Source organism: Nicotiana attenuata, unplaced genomic scaffold, assembly GCF_001879085.1.
Source record: "Nicotiana attenuata strain UT unplaced genomic scaffold, NIATTr2, whole genome shotgun sequence".
NCBI lineage: Eukaryota > Viridiplantae > Streptophyta > Magnoliopsida > Solanales > Solanaceae > Nicotiana > Nicotiana attenuata.
The window spans coordinates 386,591-401,217 of NW_017670256.1; positions in this window are offsets into that span (position 1 = coordinate 386,591).

Below are 14,627 nucleotides of genomic sequence, written 5' to 3' on the forward strand. Positions count from 1 at the left end.
CAGTCCCTAAGCGGGAAGTTTAAGCCGTAGGAGTTGACCGTAGTTTTACTTGGTGAAGAAGACTATAGAATTGAGTTTTGACGGTTCCAATAGCTCGGTAGGGTAATTTTGGTCTTAGGAGCATGTCAGGATGTTTATTTGGAGGTCCGTAGGTCATTTCGCCATTAATTGGCGAAAGTTGGAAAGTTGGAAGATTTTGGAAAGTTTGACCGGGAATAGACTTTTTGATATCAGGGTCAGTTTTCTTAAGTTGGAGTAGGTCCATAATGTCATTTATAACTTTTGCGCAAAATTTGAGATCAATCGGACTTGATTTGATATGGTTCAGAATCGAATGTAGAAGTTAAAAGTCAATAAGTTCATTAGGTTTGAATTGGGGTGCGATTAATGTTTTTGACGTTGTGTGATGTGATTTGAGGCCTCGAATAAGTTCGTATCGTGTTTTAGGATTTGTTGGTATATTTGGTTGAGGTCACGGGGGCCTCGGGGGTGAATAGGACCATGTTCGGCGAATTTCGAAACATTTAAGATTGCTAAATCTGGTGCTTTAGGTTTTCTTATACGCGTTCGCGAAGGTGTTCCCGCATTTGTGTAGAATCTTCAGGGATGGCTGGAGATTTACCCTTCGCGTTCGCGAAGAAGGCCACGCATTTTCTAAGAGGTCAGGATTTTTATGCACGGCGATCGCCGACAAGGAGCCGCATTCGCGAAGAGGAAAGGCGGGCTGGGGAGACCTCACGCGGTTGTTCTACGCATTCACGAGTGAAGCTTCTCATGAAGCTTGAGAGTTTTGGCCATCACGTTCGCGTGGGGAGTCTCGCGTACGCGAAGAGGATTTTGGAAGCTGTGTAATTTTGTGCATCGCGAACACGAGGCAATTTCCACGTTTGCGATGAAGGAATCACTAGGCAGCAGATTTAAATTTCAAAATGAGGGTTTATTTTCTTATTGCACAAATTGGACTTTGAGAGCTCGGTTTAAGGAGAATTTTCGAGGGATTTTCAGAGGGATTGTTGGGGTAAGAGTTCTTAACTTGTTTTTGATTAAATTCCACCAATCTATCATTGATTATCATGTAATTAGGGATATGGGATGGGAAAATTGGGAAAAAGTCTAGAAGTTCTTAGACTAAATTTTTGAGTTTTGAAAGGCGAATTTGACGTCGATTTGTGTAATTCTAGTATAGTTGGACTCGATATCGAATGGGTGCTCGGATTTTATAATTTTGATCGGGTTTCAAGACACGGACCCTGGTCGACTATTTGGGGCGATTCTTTGATTTTTAACTAAGATTATTATTTCATTATTTAAATTCGTTTCCTATAGTTATATTTATAGTATAAAATTGTTTTGGCTAGATTCGAGTCGTTCGGAGTCAGAATATCAAGGGAAAGTCCTTCTAATTGATTGATTTAGTGTGGCTTGAGATAAGTGACTTGACTAACCTTGTGTGGAGGAAATTTACCTTAGGATTTGGTATTGTTGTGATAATTGTGACATGTGGAGGCCGTGTACGCAAGGTGACGAGTGCGTACATGTAACGGCCCGGCCGGTCGCTTTGAGAGTTATAGCCCGAACCCCTATTTACTGCTTTCCCCATATCTATTTCTGCTATTGTGACTTGACGGGAGGTTTCGTTTTGGTTTATGGAGTGATTTGGGACACTTAGTCCCTAAACGGAGGCTTAAGTCTTAGGATTGGACCCTAGTCGAAACTGTGTGAAGACGACTCCGGAATGGAGTTCCGTCAATTCCGTTAGCTCCATTGGGTGATTTTGGATTTAGGGGCGTGTCTGGGTTGTGTTTTGGAGGTCCGTAGCTTATTTAGGCTTGAAATGGCAAAAGTCGAATTTTTGGAGATTTGGATCGGTAGTAGAATTTTTGATATCGGGGTCGGATTCTGATTATGGAAGTTGGAGTAGGTCCGCAATGTTGAATATGACTTGTGTGCAAAATTTGAGGTCATTCGGAGGTGGTTTGATAGGTTTTGGCATCGGTTGTAGAAATTTGAAGTATCAAGTTCTTTAAGTTAGAGTGTGAGGGTGATTTGTGATTTTAGTATTGTTTGATGTAATTTGAGGGCTCGACTAAGTTTGTATGGTATTTTAGGACTTGTTGGTATGTTTTGTTGATGTCCCGGAGGCCTCAGGTGTGTTTCAGATGCTTAACGGATTGAAATTTGGACTTAGGCAATTGCTGAGTTTTGCTGGTTTCTGGAGTTTTCGCACCTGCGGAGGGGAGACCGCAGGTGCGGACTCGCACGTGCGGGAGATAGAGCGCAGGTGCGATTTTGGTCAAGTTGGTCTATAGGCGCAGGTGCGAGAAGGGAGCCGCGCATGCGGAGGAAGGATCGCAGGAGCGAGAATGGGCGACCTGGACAGGGTCACAGATGTGAAAGGACATCCGTAGAAGCGGGCCCGCAGGTGCGTGCCATGGTTCGCAGAATCGACATTTGTGGGACTTAGGTGATATCTGCACCTACGATGTCGTTCCGTAGGTGCGGGACCGCAGATGCGGTGGACCCCTCGCAGAAGCGAGATCACTAGCAAAAAAAGGGCCTAATCGAGGGTTTATTCCCATTTTCAATTTTGGGACTTTGAGAGCTCGGATAAAGGCGATAATTCAAGGATTTTTCATAGAGAACTTTGGGGTAATAATTCCTAACTCGTTTTTTGTTGTATTCCATTAATCCATAATTGATTTCATCATTAAATTAAGAAAATTGGGTGAGAAATTTGGAAAAGAAGGGTGGAAGTTCTTCAACTATCTAAAATTTTAAATAATATCTAAATTAAGGAAATTGGGTGAGAAATTTGGAAAAGAAGGGTGGAAATTGAGTGATTTAATATCTAAAAATTTTAAATAATTTCGAATCCCTAAATATTAGGAAAATAACTAAATGATTATTCATAAATATAAGGGAAACAATTAAATTTCTATTCCTAAATATTAGGGAGATAATTAAATAAATATTTTTAAATATTAGGATAATATTTAAAAGACTATTTTATCTAGTCTGAATTCTAGTTTTAAAGGGTAAAAAAGTCGAACGACATTTTGCTAAGGGCTTTTGTATTTTTAATATAATATAGATATAGATTTAAAAGTTCTTAATATTAAGAAAATAAGTAATGACCCAATTATTCATATATTTTACTCAGGAAAATAACTAATGACCCCAATTATTCCTCATAATTTGTATTTCTTAATTTTAATTTAATATGAAAGTAAGAAAATAATTAAAAATATATTACTATTCACTGCTATTCAACTATGATAATATCTTGGTTTAACTTTGTATAATCAATAAGAAATTAAGAATAATAATTTTCAGTTTGCTTTTAATGAATAAGATATCATATTACTTAATTTAATCGAAATATAATAGAAAATTATGTAAAGAAAACCCATTCTTTTCCATTCTAAAGTACTGTCCACCCTTCATTTACTTGTCATTAAATAAATTCCCTAAATTAAATTTATTTTAGTTCTTAGATTTTAAATTGATACGACATCTAGGGTCAAACTTCCAAATATTTGGTAAGAGAATATTTAAGTAAAATCGTTTTTAATATTTAGCTTAGAGTTATTGCTTAAATCTTGGTGTTAGAAGTAATGAATTTAAAAAGGAAAGAATTTATAAAGCTAAATTTTTTCTTTATTTTAAATTCTTCGATTATAGAAGTTTTGTATATAGTTTGAATAAGGAGTGATTTAATGGCTAAAATTTTAATTAATTTCGAATCCCTATATATTAGGAAAATAATTAAATAATTATTCGTAAATATAAGGAAAACAATTAAATGTCTATTCCTAAATATTAGGGAGATAATTAAATAAATATTTTTAAATATTAGGATAATATTTAAAAGACTATTTTGTCTAGTCTGAATTCTAGTTTTAAAGGGTAAAAAAGGCGAACGACATTTTGCTAAGGGCGTTCGTGCTATTAATATAATATAGATTAGATAATGTCCCGTTACCTGGTAATGAACCAATTACCCGCATAATTAAGAATTGTTCTCAAATTACCTAAAATTCTACTTATTATTATTTTTAATACACTTTATACATCCTACTATCATGTTCATGTGGTACCATATAAAATAAATACATATACTATTATTTCAATAAAACATCCAAGTAAAAATACATATATTTTCTCAACTTATAATTTTCCTAATCTCATATAAAGAGTAAAATATTAGTGCGCTTAATTCGTAAAATGGTAAAAAGACAACCTTATTTTCTTGTGAGAAAATAATTTCTATCTTTACAATAAAAAAAATCTTATAAACTTTCTCATATTAGGTGTATAATTTATCATATCCGAAAATAGTAATAATGATGACTATCAGAAATTATATTTATAAATTCTTTTACCAAAATACTTTACTTAATAGAAAATACAACACTAACATAATATATGACGGTATCGTATTATATAAAGAAAGGGTGAGAACACAATTAATCACGAGTTCCTGTACAATGTAAAAATAGAATCATGGTTTGCCAAATTGGCAAAGGCCAAAAATACCAAAGTGAAATTGGCAAAGTAAGGTACAGATCACTCGCAAAACCCCTTGCTCTTATAGTAAATTACATATCTGATCCTAGAGGTTCATATGATGAAAATTACACACTTATATGAAATTATAAACCTACTGCATAATTACAAAAAAATCTAGGTTGCAAAAGGGATGAAGAAAGTATTTAAAAAGTTCAATAGAATCACGAAAAAAAGTATTTATATCTATCTATATATATATACATACTATATTAAAAGCACGAAGGCCCTTAGCGAAATGTCGTTCGCCTTTTTTACCCTTTAAGAATACATTTTACATTGGACAAAATAGTAATTTTAGTTATTTTTCTAATATGTAGGAATAATCAGTAATTATTCTTTTAATATGTAGGGACAATCATTTAATCAATTGCCTCATATTTAGGACTTTGATATGGAAAATCATATAATTATCTTTTTTTGTAAAATGTTTTGTTTAAGAGTCTTTGACGAGCTCTTTTTCTTTTTGTTAAAAAGTTTTAGGTTTAGTAGTGTTTTTTTTTTCTTTTTCTTTTGCAGAACTCATTTTCTTAGTATAATCATGTAATTTGATTATACAATGAGCTACAGTAATTTATTCTTTTTCTAATCTATTGAAAATAATTCATATATATTTGTTATTAATTCAAAAAATAAATAATTTGCGTTTTACTCTTGAAAAAATGATTATTTTCTATAATATCACTTTAATCATTTAATTAATTCATATATTATTTATTATTAACTGTATTATATGGTTGATAAAATTGTCTATACAAATAAAATATTTTCTTGAAGAGAATTTCCATAAGATAAAAAAAGGAAGAATAAAAGACTAGAAAGTAGGACACTTCTTCTCAATTAATATCCCTAATGACAGAGAAGGTAAAAGTTGGTCCTTTGATAGCTTGCAGGGAAAATCAATATTTTCGAAGGAAAAAGGCTAAAAGAATAAGATATAACTACGAAAGTCAAAATTTTCGTAATTTATAAAGAAAAAAGAACAAGACAATCAGTAGAAAACTCAATAATTAATGTCCCTTTTAAAAAAGTCAAATTTTGTAGGTTGAAAAGGAAAAAAGAATGTTGAAAAAAAGGAAAAAAGAATAGATAATAAGTAGGAAACTTATTCTTTAATATCAATAAATTACGGAGTGTAAAAAAAAAAAGCGGTTAATATCCAATTTTTATTTTCCATGAACACTTTATTTTGTTTTTTTTGGTGGTCACTGATTTCATCTACCGATTTGTTTGTAGGTCAACTTGTTCAATTAGAATTTTGAAACTAAATTTTTATAGAAAAAGGAGTTAAAACTTCTATAAAAGAAGCTATATTTTATATTTATCATCATAAATTCTTGATAGCTTGAAGTCAGAGTAAGTAATTTTGCTTGTGCTTTGAGGTAAATTTTTTAACGTCTAAATTATATCTTGAAGTTTTGCAAATAAGACGTTCTTCAAGTTTTGTTGATAATAAAGTTCTTGCAGTTCTACATAGCTATCAATTCAAGTTTGTAATTTAAATTTTAAATAGATGTTCAAGCTTATATAACCGGAATAGATATTCTTGTAATTTTTTAATAAGTATTTTATTTGTATTTTAAACATATATACGTGTTTAACAAATTTATTTTTCGTGAGCGTGTAATTGCTGTTTATGAAAAAATTATGTGAAAAAAGCATTTACATGAAATTAGAAACAATGGACTTGAAATATCTAAAAATAGAGCAATCAAACTTTATAGAGAAATATATAACAAAGTAGTACAATTGATAGTGTGTATGGCTGACATAAGAAAAAAAATTGACATCATTATTGGAGATGCTAGGAATATGAATGCTACCAAAAGATTACAATCTTAAAATATAAAATCATTAATAATTAATATCGGCTCTAGAATATGTTTGCACTTTAATAATTTCTTCAATTGGATATAAGACTTGATCTCATTGACAAGGAGGGGTGGCTTTTTTATTTATTTTTCTATTTGAAGTCTATTGTTTAGCTTTATCATATGCAAATCTAAGCTTTTTCGATACGAAGGCCTTTTTTGTTGTTGTCATTCCTCTATTTTTTTTGCTTTCCTAATACCAAACAAAAAGAAGTTTGCTCTAGAGAAAAAAAAATTGTTAATTAGTTGACATTGTTTGTGTCTTATAGAATGAACTTAAGAATATATATCATTCAAAAAATATTGGAAAAAACTCTTAAATCTTCAAGAGTTTATGTGTTCTTTCTTTACAAAAAAAAAATATGAAAACTTGTAAAATAGTAATGAAATATAAAAATAAAACAAATTTTTAGTTGAAGATATAGACCAAGATAATTGAGGACTTTTTAGTATCATTATTTTTCTTTATTGAGTTAGCTAAATATGAGTAAGAATCATCATTTTGAAGAACTTACTTTTTTTTATGTAACTATTTTGTAGTTCAAAGACTATTCGTTAATGTAATATTAACGTAATTTTTAAAATAGTGTACTTATTAAGACGAGATACACGCGCAACGAGCGTACCCTAAGACTAGTATAAGAAAATGCTAGAAGAATGGACTCATCAGCATCTCTTCCATCACGCACCAAATATAGAAAAGACTAAGAAAATAAAAAAAATTGGGGTCTCATAATAATAATGTCTTAAACCCTCTATAACCTCCTAATAGACATAATCTCTTCGAACTCATGTGCATTTACTATGGCACATCCTAATGCTAAGGTACGGGATGTAACACTGCGACATTATTTGTATGGGGTCCATGTGGATGTATTTACGGACCACAAGAGCCTTCAATATATTTTCAAACAAAAGGAGTTGAATCTGAGACAGAGGAGATGGCTCGAGTTACTCAAGGACTATGACATTGATATTCTCTATCACCCGGGGAAGGCCAATATTGTGGCGGATGCTCTTAGTCGGAAATCTATGGGAAGTTTGGCTCATGATTTGACGGCGTATCAGAGGGCGTTGGCTAGGGAGGTTCACCAGTTGGCTAGTTTGGGAGTTCGTCTTGCGGACTCTAGCGAAGGGGGAGTAATCGTGCAGAATAGGGTTGAATCATCGCTTGTGGCGGAAGTGAAAGAGAAGCAATTCAATAATCCATTGTTAGCACAACTGAAAGAGGGGATTCATAAATACAAGACCACAGCTTTTTCCTTTGGCATTGATGATGGTACCCTACGGTACCAAGGCCACCTATGTGTTCCGGATATTGACGGTCTTCGGGAAAGGATCATGGCAGAGGCTCACACTTCCAGGTATTCCGTGCACCCAGGTTCTACAAAAATATATCATGATCTAAAGAAAGTTTATTGGTGGAACAACATGAAAAGGGATGTGGCGGACTTTGTGGCAAAATGTTCGAACTGTCAGCAAGTGAAAGTCGAACATCAAAGGCCCGGTGGATTGGCTCAAAGCATAGAAATTCCAATGTGGAAATGGGAAATGATCAACATGGATTTTATGGTAGGGTTACCGCGCACTCCGCGCAAGTTCAACTCAATTTGGGTAATTGTGGATCGACTCACGAAATCAGCGCACTTCTTGCCAGTCAAATCTACCGACACAACTGAACTGTATGCTCAGTCGTATATCAAAGAAATAGTCAGATTGCATGGCACTCTAGTTTCAATCATTTCGGATCGAGGGGCTTAGTTCATGGCCAATTTTCGGAAGAAATTTAAGCAAGACTTGGGTACGCAGGTAAATCTTAGTACAACTTTTCATCCTCTGACCGACGGGCAAGCGGAGCGGACTATTCAGACGCTTGAGGACATGTTGCGTGCTTGTGTTCTTGATTTCAAAGGTAGCCGGGATGATCATTTGCCACTCATAGAGTTTGCTTATAACAACAGCTTCCATGCTAGTATCCAGATGGCACCATTTGAGGCGTTGTATGGTAGAAGATGCAAGTCTCCCATTGGGTGGTTCGAGGTTGGAGAAGCTGAATTGATAGGGCCGGACCTTGTGTATCAGGCTATGGAGAAAGTCAAGATTATTAAGGAAAGGTTGAAAACTGCTCAGAGTCGCCAAAAGTCTTATTCAGACATTCGTCGCAGAGATTTGGAGTTCAAAGAAGATGATTGGGTATTTTTGAAGGTTTCCCCCATAACGGGTATCATGCGGTTTGGAAAGAAAGGAAAATTGGGTCCGAGGTATGTCGGACCGTACATAATCATTCAGAGGATCGGTCAGGTGGCATACAAGCTCGAGCTGCCACCCGAGATGTCATTGGTACACCCAGTCTTCCATGTGTCTATGTTGAAGAAGGTAGTGGGGGATCCGTCCACTATTGTGCCAGTTGAAACAATTGAGGTTAATGAAGAATTGTCATATGAAGAAATTCCAGTTGCCATTCTTGACAGGCAAGTCCGAAAGTTGAGAAACAAGGAAATTGCCTCCGTGAAAGTGTTATGGCGGAACCAGCAGGTTGAGGAAGCCACTTTGGAAGCCAAGGAAGAAATAAAAAAGAAGTACCCGCATTTGTTTGTATAGACATGTAATAGCTCCTATGAATTTGGTTCCTATGAACTTTGTATCTCTTGGCTAGTCTATGTAAACTGTTCCGTTTTGGTTATATGCCGCCTATGGGGCCATGGTTGGTGTCGTTACGAGTTATGTCATGTCAATGGATTGTGTATATGCTGTTAGGATATGTTTCGGGGGCTCTCTAGCAGGTGGATAGGCCTAGTTACAACGGAAACTCTGGCAAAAATTTTGGAAATTTAAGGAGTTAGCCAAATCTGGGGCTGTTGATATGTTTCATGATGTGAAAAGCTGAAGTTGCATAAGGTTGCTAATGAGTGAACGTTGATCCTCTTTGAATGGATGTAGGTGGTTCCATAGCGATAGTGCCGATCGTAGGTAGCGAAGCATCCTCCTCTTAGCAATCTTGGTGAGCCCCTCTTCTTCCAGGGGTTATGCAGTATATCTTTTGTTATAAATTACCACTTTGGAGGTATAGCCGGGGCCTTGTTGCCGGCATTATCATAACTGTATTTTGTATCTTTAGAGGCTCCGTAGACGTTTGTGTGGGTTATTTAGAGGTGTTGGATAGGTCAATGAACTGTGTTGTGATTCTAAACTCTTGTTCCTTTAAACTGTAACTGTATGACATTTTGGAAACTTAACTATGGTTTGAGGTTTGTAATATAAAATGAACTAGCAATGTTATAGGTACGATCCTTCCTATCATCTAATTAAATGAAAGCATGGTTTCTTGATCATAGTGAGTTGGGTAGAGAGTGTCCAAGAAAGCTTGCTCGGTCGGTTCACTCTATTGAGCGCCGGTCGCGCCTCCCAAGGTTTGGGGCGTGACACTTACCTCCCAGTCTAGAAGGAATTCATCCGGTATTCTATGTTTTTATGCTCCGAAAGTATCATGGTGATTTGTCTCACGTGTTGGATCTCAGCTCAATCCAGTTGGACAAGGATCTATCTTATGTTGAGGAGCCAGTGGCTATTTTGGACAGGCAGGTTCGAAAGTTGAGGTCAAAGAATATTGCTTCAGTGAAGGTTCAGTGGAGGGGTCAGTCGTCGAGGAGGCGACTTGGGAGACCGAGCAGGATATGCGCAGCCGTTATTCTCATCTTTTCACCACTCCAGGTATGTCTCTATGCTTGTTCGAGGATGAACGATTGTTTTAAGAGGGGGAGGATGTAACGAGCCGGCCAGTCGTTTTGAGAGTTATAGCCCGAACCCTTATTTACTACTTCACTCGTATCTATTTTTGCTATTGTGACTTGACGGGAGGTTTCGTTTTGGTTTTTGGAGTGTTTTGAGACACTTAGTCCCTAAACGGAGGCTTAAGTCTTAGAATTGAACCATACTCGGAACTGTGTGAAGACTATTCCAGAATGGAGTTCTGTCGATTCTGTTAGCTCCATTGGGTGATTTTGGACTTAGGGACGTGTCCAAATTGTGTTATGGAGGTCCGCACCTTATTTATGCTTGAAATGGCGAAAGTCGAATTTTTGGAGATTTGGACCGGTAGTGGAATTTTTTATATTGGGGTCGGATTCTGATTTCGGAAGTTGGAGTAGGTACGCAATGTTGAATATGACTTGTGTGCAAAATTTTAGGTCATTCGGACATGGTTTGATAGGTTTTGGCATCAGTTGTAGAAATTTGAAGTCTTAAGTTCTTTAAGTTTGAATTGGAGGGTGATTTGTGATTTTAGTATTGTTTGATGTGAGTTGAGGGCTCGACTAAGTTTGTATGGTATTTTAGGACTTGTTGGTATGTTTGGTTGAGGTCTCGGTGGCCTCGGGTGTGTTTTGGATGCGTAACGGATTGAAATTTGGACTTAGGCAACTGATGAGTTTTGCTGGTTTCTAGTGTTTTCGCACCTGCGGAGGGTAGACCGCAGGTGCCGACTCGCACGTGCGAGAGATAGAGAGTAGACGCGATTTTGGTCAAGTTGGTCTATGGGCACAGGTGCAAGAAGGGATCCGCACCTGCACAGCCGCAGATGCGAAGGAAGGATCGCAGGAGCGAAAATGGGCGGCCTGGGCAGGGTCACAGATGCGGAAGGATATCCGCAGAAGCGGGCCCGCAGGTGCGTGCCTTGGTTCGCAAAAGTGACTTTTGTGGACTTAAGTGATATCTGCACATGCGATGGTCGTTCCGCAGGTGCGGGACCGCAGATGAAGTGGACTCCTCGCAGAAGCGAGATCACTGGCAGAAAAAGGGCAAAATCGAGGGTTTATTCCCATTTCAATTTTGGGACTTTGAGAGCTCGGATTAAGGTGATAATTCAAGAATTTTTCAGAGAGAACTTTGGGGTAATGATTCCTAACTCGTTTTTTGTTGTATTTCATTAATCTATTGTTGATTTCATCATTAAATTAAGGAATTGGGTGAGAAATTTGGGAAAGAAGGATGGAAGTTCTTCAACTATGTTTTGAGACTTGGTTGGGATTTTGATATTTGGATAATTTTGGTACGAGTGAAGTCACATAATTAAGGCAAACTATGGAAGAACAATTCTGGCAGTGAAGCCTTAGCACATGAGTCTTAGGAGGAATGATCATGAACTGATTCAAGTAGAACTTCTACATGAATGTTTCAATATGGAAATCTAAGGAAGACATGATCTCAATTAAGTGTTAACCAACTAGGCAAACTGGTAGGCATGGTCCAAAATAATTTACAAGCAATTACTTAGTTCAAACATGAAAGACTTAAACATATTGAAATTCTAGACATACATAAGTCATTACGAGAAGGCTCTAAAAGTCTAAAGAAATGTATAGGATCATGGTAGATGACAAGTATACAAACTCAGAGTTAATACAACACATAAGAGGGCATAACTTATTCCAATCGATTGCACATAGAAAGAACATGCTACTCATTTAGAAGTCTTGGACTTAGGCAGCACTAAAAGACATAGAATTGTAGGGGAAAAAAAAGTCATTGAGGCAAACCAAACAGTAGAACATATAACATAACATTAGAGTTCAGGTTGCAAGAAAAACTAAACCATGTTTGTTCAAGGACTTAGATCATACGCATAAACAAAAGGAATATAATTGCAAAGGAAAAGAGCAATAACTAGTTGTAAATTAAACGAGCAAATAAAGGAGACAGACTTAGTCTTAGCAGTGGTTTAATTAGCAGCGATAAAGAGAGAACAACAGAACTCCCAAATCCAGTGCGTCAGAGTTCACAAGAGCTTTGAACGAGCTCCGAGCAGTGCTCGCACCGGAGGATGTTAATGAATCAATTCTTGCTACCTAACCTTTTTCCCTTTGATACACACTCTTTATCATGCTTGTAAAGCTAAAATTCAAAGGTGAAAATATTTGTTAGACATGAATCTCTTTCCAAAAGTTGAGTTATAAGGAGAAAGGAGGACAACAGAGTTTTACCTATGTCGTAAGGATCGCATTGATGTATTCGCTTCTTGATTTTGAGTTGCAGATGACGGGCATGCTTCAAAACCCTAAGGAACTACTTGGAGAGATATGGAAGCTCTGATTGTGCGTAAATTTGTTGGAAAATGAGGAAAAAGAAGACTAAGTCTTCTATTTATAGTAAGGTTGAAAAGTCAACCACATGTGTGCTTCACCGGCCCTTCTTTCGATATTCATATCTCTTCTTCCAGATGTCGTATGAATGAACAGTCAAGATAATTGAAAATTAAATTCCAAGACCTTCAATTTGGTATGTGATATATCCCCAAAAGACCTCATATAACACACGAAATTAATTTCTTAAAAAGCTTCATCATAAGACAAATCCTTAATTAGTCGTTTTTTCCGCAACTTAAATTAGATTTTTTCCAAACTTTATATTCTATATCCAAAAATCATACATAGTCATACGATGAATTTAAACTCATTTACACCATGCTTAGAAAGTCATTTACACAACATACGACATCACAGAAGTACGAGGAGTAACAGTTCATGGATAAAATTAAAGTGAAACCATTTATGTCTAAGAAAAACCCCTAAATTTAGGAAGATAGGTTGAGATTGTTGTTGGGTTAATAATTTTAATCGTTTATTGTACATTTTGAGGAGAGTGAATACACGAGTCCGTTCATAGAGGTTATTGGCAGTTGTTTCAGGTATGTTAAGAAAATAAATGTAAAGAACATGCTTGATAGAAATTGCCTGACTACTTTGAATGTAGATATGCAAATCGTTTGTTGGAAAATCCTTCAAGTGTTTAAACGCTATGACTTCGTTGTTAGATTACAGGTATATTTATAAAAATTATCTCATTTCTGCAAAATAACTCAGCTAGCTCAGAATTAATTGAATCCTTTATTTGATTTAATTACTATTATGCCATGCTTTGATTTATTCAGCTTGATGTCAGATTAGATATATGTGATCACATGTGTTTTGGGAGAAGTAGGCAACATCCCCAAGTGTGAGAGTCATGGTTATAGGGAGCTACCCCATATTTACAGCTTGATACCAGCTTTACGTTTTCAAATTTATGTGTTTGGAGGAAATGACCAACCTCCATGAATGTAAAAATTGCAAGGCCGGGAGTTGGACCATCCCATAGTCACATGTACCATAGTTTGTTAGATATGAGTTTTCAGTATACAGGATCTTAGCCATGTTGACTTTTAGCGCTTAACTCAAAATTTATGGCTTGTTTCAGTTTTCAAACTTATGTGCTAATTGAATAAACTTCTTACTTTATTATTTTTTTTATTATAATTTATTATCCCGAAAAAGTCTTGTTCCTTCCCTTTGAGGGTTGTAAACAAGATTTACTAGATATTTTTGGTGATACTTAGCCCGTTTAAGCTTGACACATAGCACGACAGGCGCCGAGTACGTAGGTGACATAACCCATGACTAGTGGCGGGCTTCGTAGACTCAGAGTACATGCTCCATTGATTTTTTCCCAGCCATAGTGAACCTTCTCATACTCTCATATTTTTCGAACATTGTTAGTTATTCCCATTGAGTGGCCCATAGACTTATATTTTCAAACTTGCAATTAGATGCTCATGACTTTGTTAGTGGATGTAGTTGTCACACATGTCAACGTTTATAATAAAGTTCAATTTTCATACAATTATTATCTTATTATGAATTTCTTGAATATGATGTTAAATGTTAAATGTGGACTTTCAGCTAGTTAAAACAAGTTTCGTTTGATGGGTTAGATAGCTCGGGTGCCAATCACATCCCACCCTAGTATCGGGGCGTAACAGGAACACACATAATTTAGTCTTAGAACAAATGAGAGTATGTTCAAACTTTTCTGCCCTTTCAAATGTATTATTCTTCACCTACTCTCGAAAGTAATTTATTACTCGGTCCCATCCTTTTTGTATTTGTTTTTTAAGGTTTTGGAATACTAGGAAAAAATTTAATAATATTAATCATATGAATTATTCGATTAAATTGTTTTTTATCTCTTTGCAGACTTATTCTGAAGAAGGGTACGCAGGAATTCTTTAAAAAAAAATTAGTTATTTACCAGAAAAAGAATATATTTTGAGAAATATGCTTAACGTCTACATTGGATTTCTAAATCAAAAACTATTTTATGCCAAAATACAAAGCATAGGAGGAAGCAATATTTTTCATTTTTTTTAAAAAGTCAAAA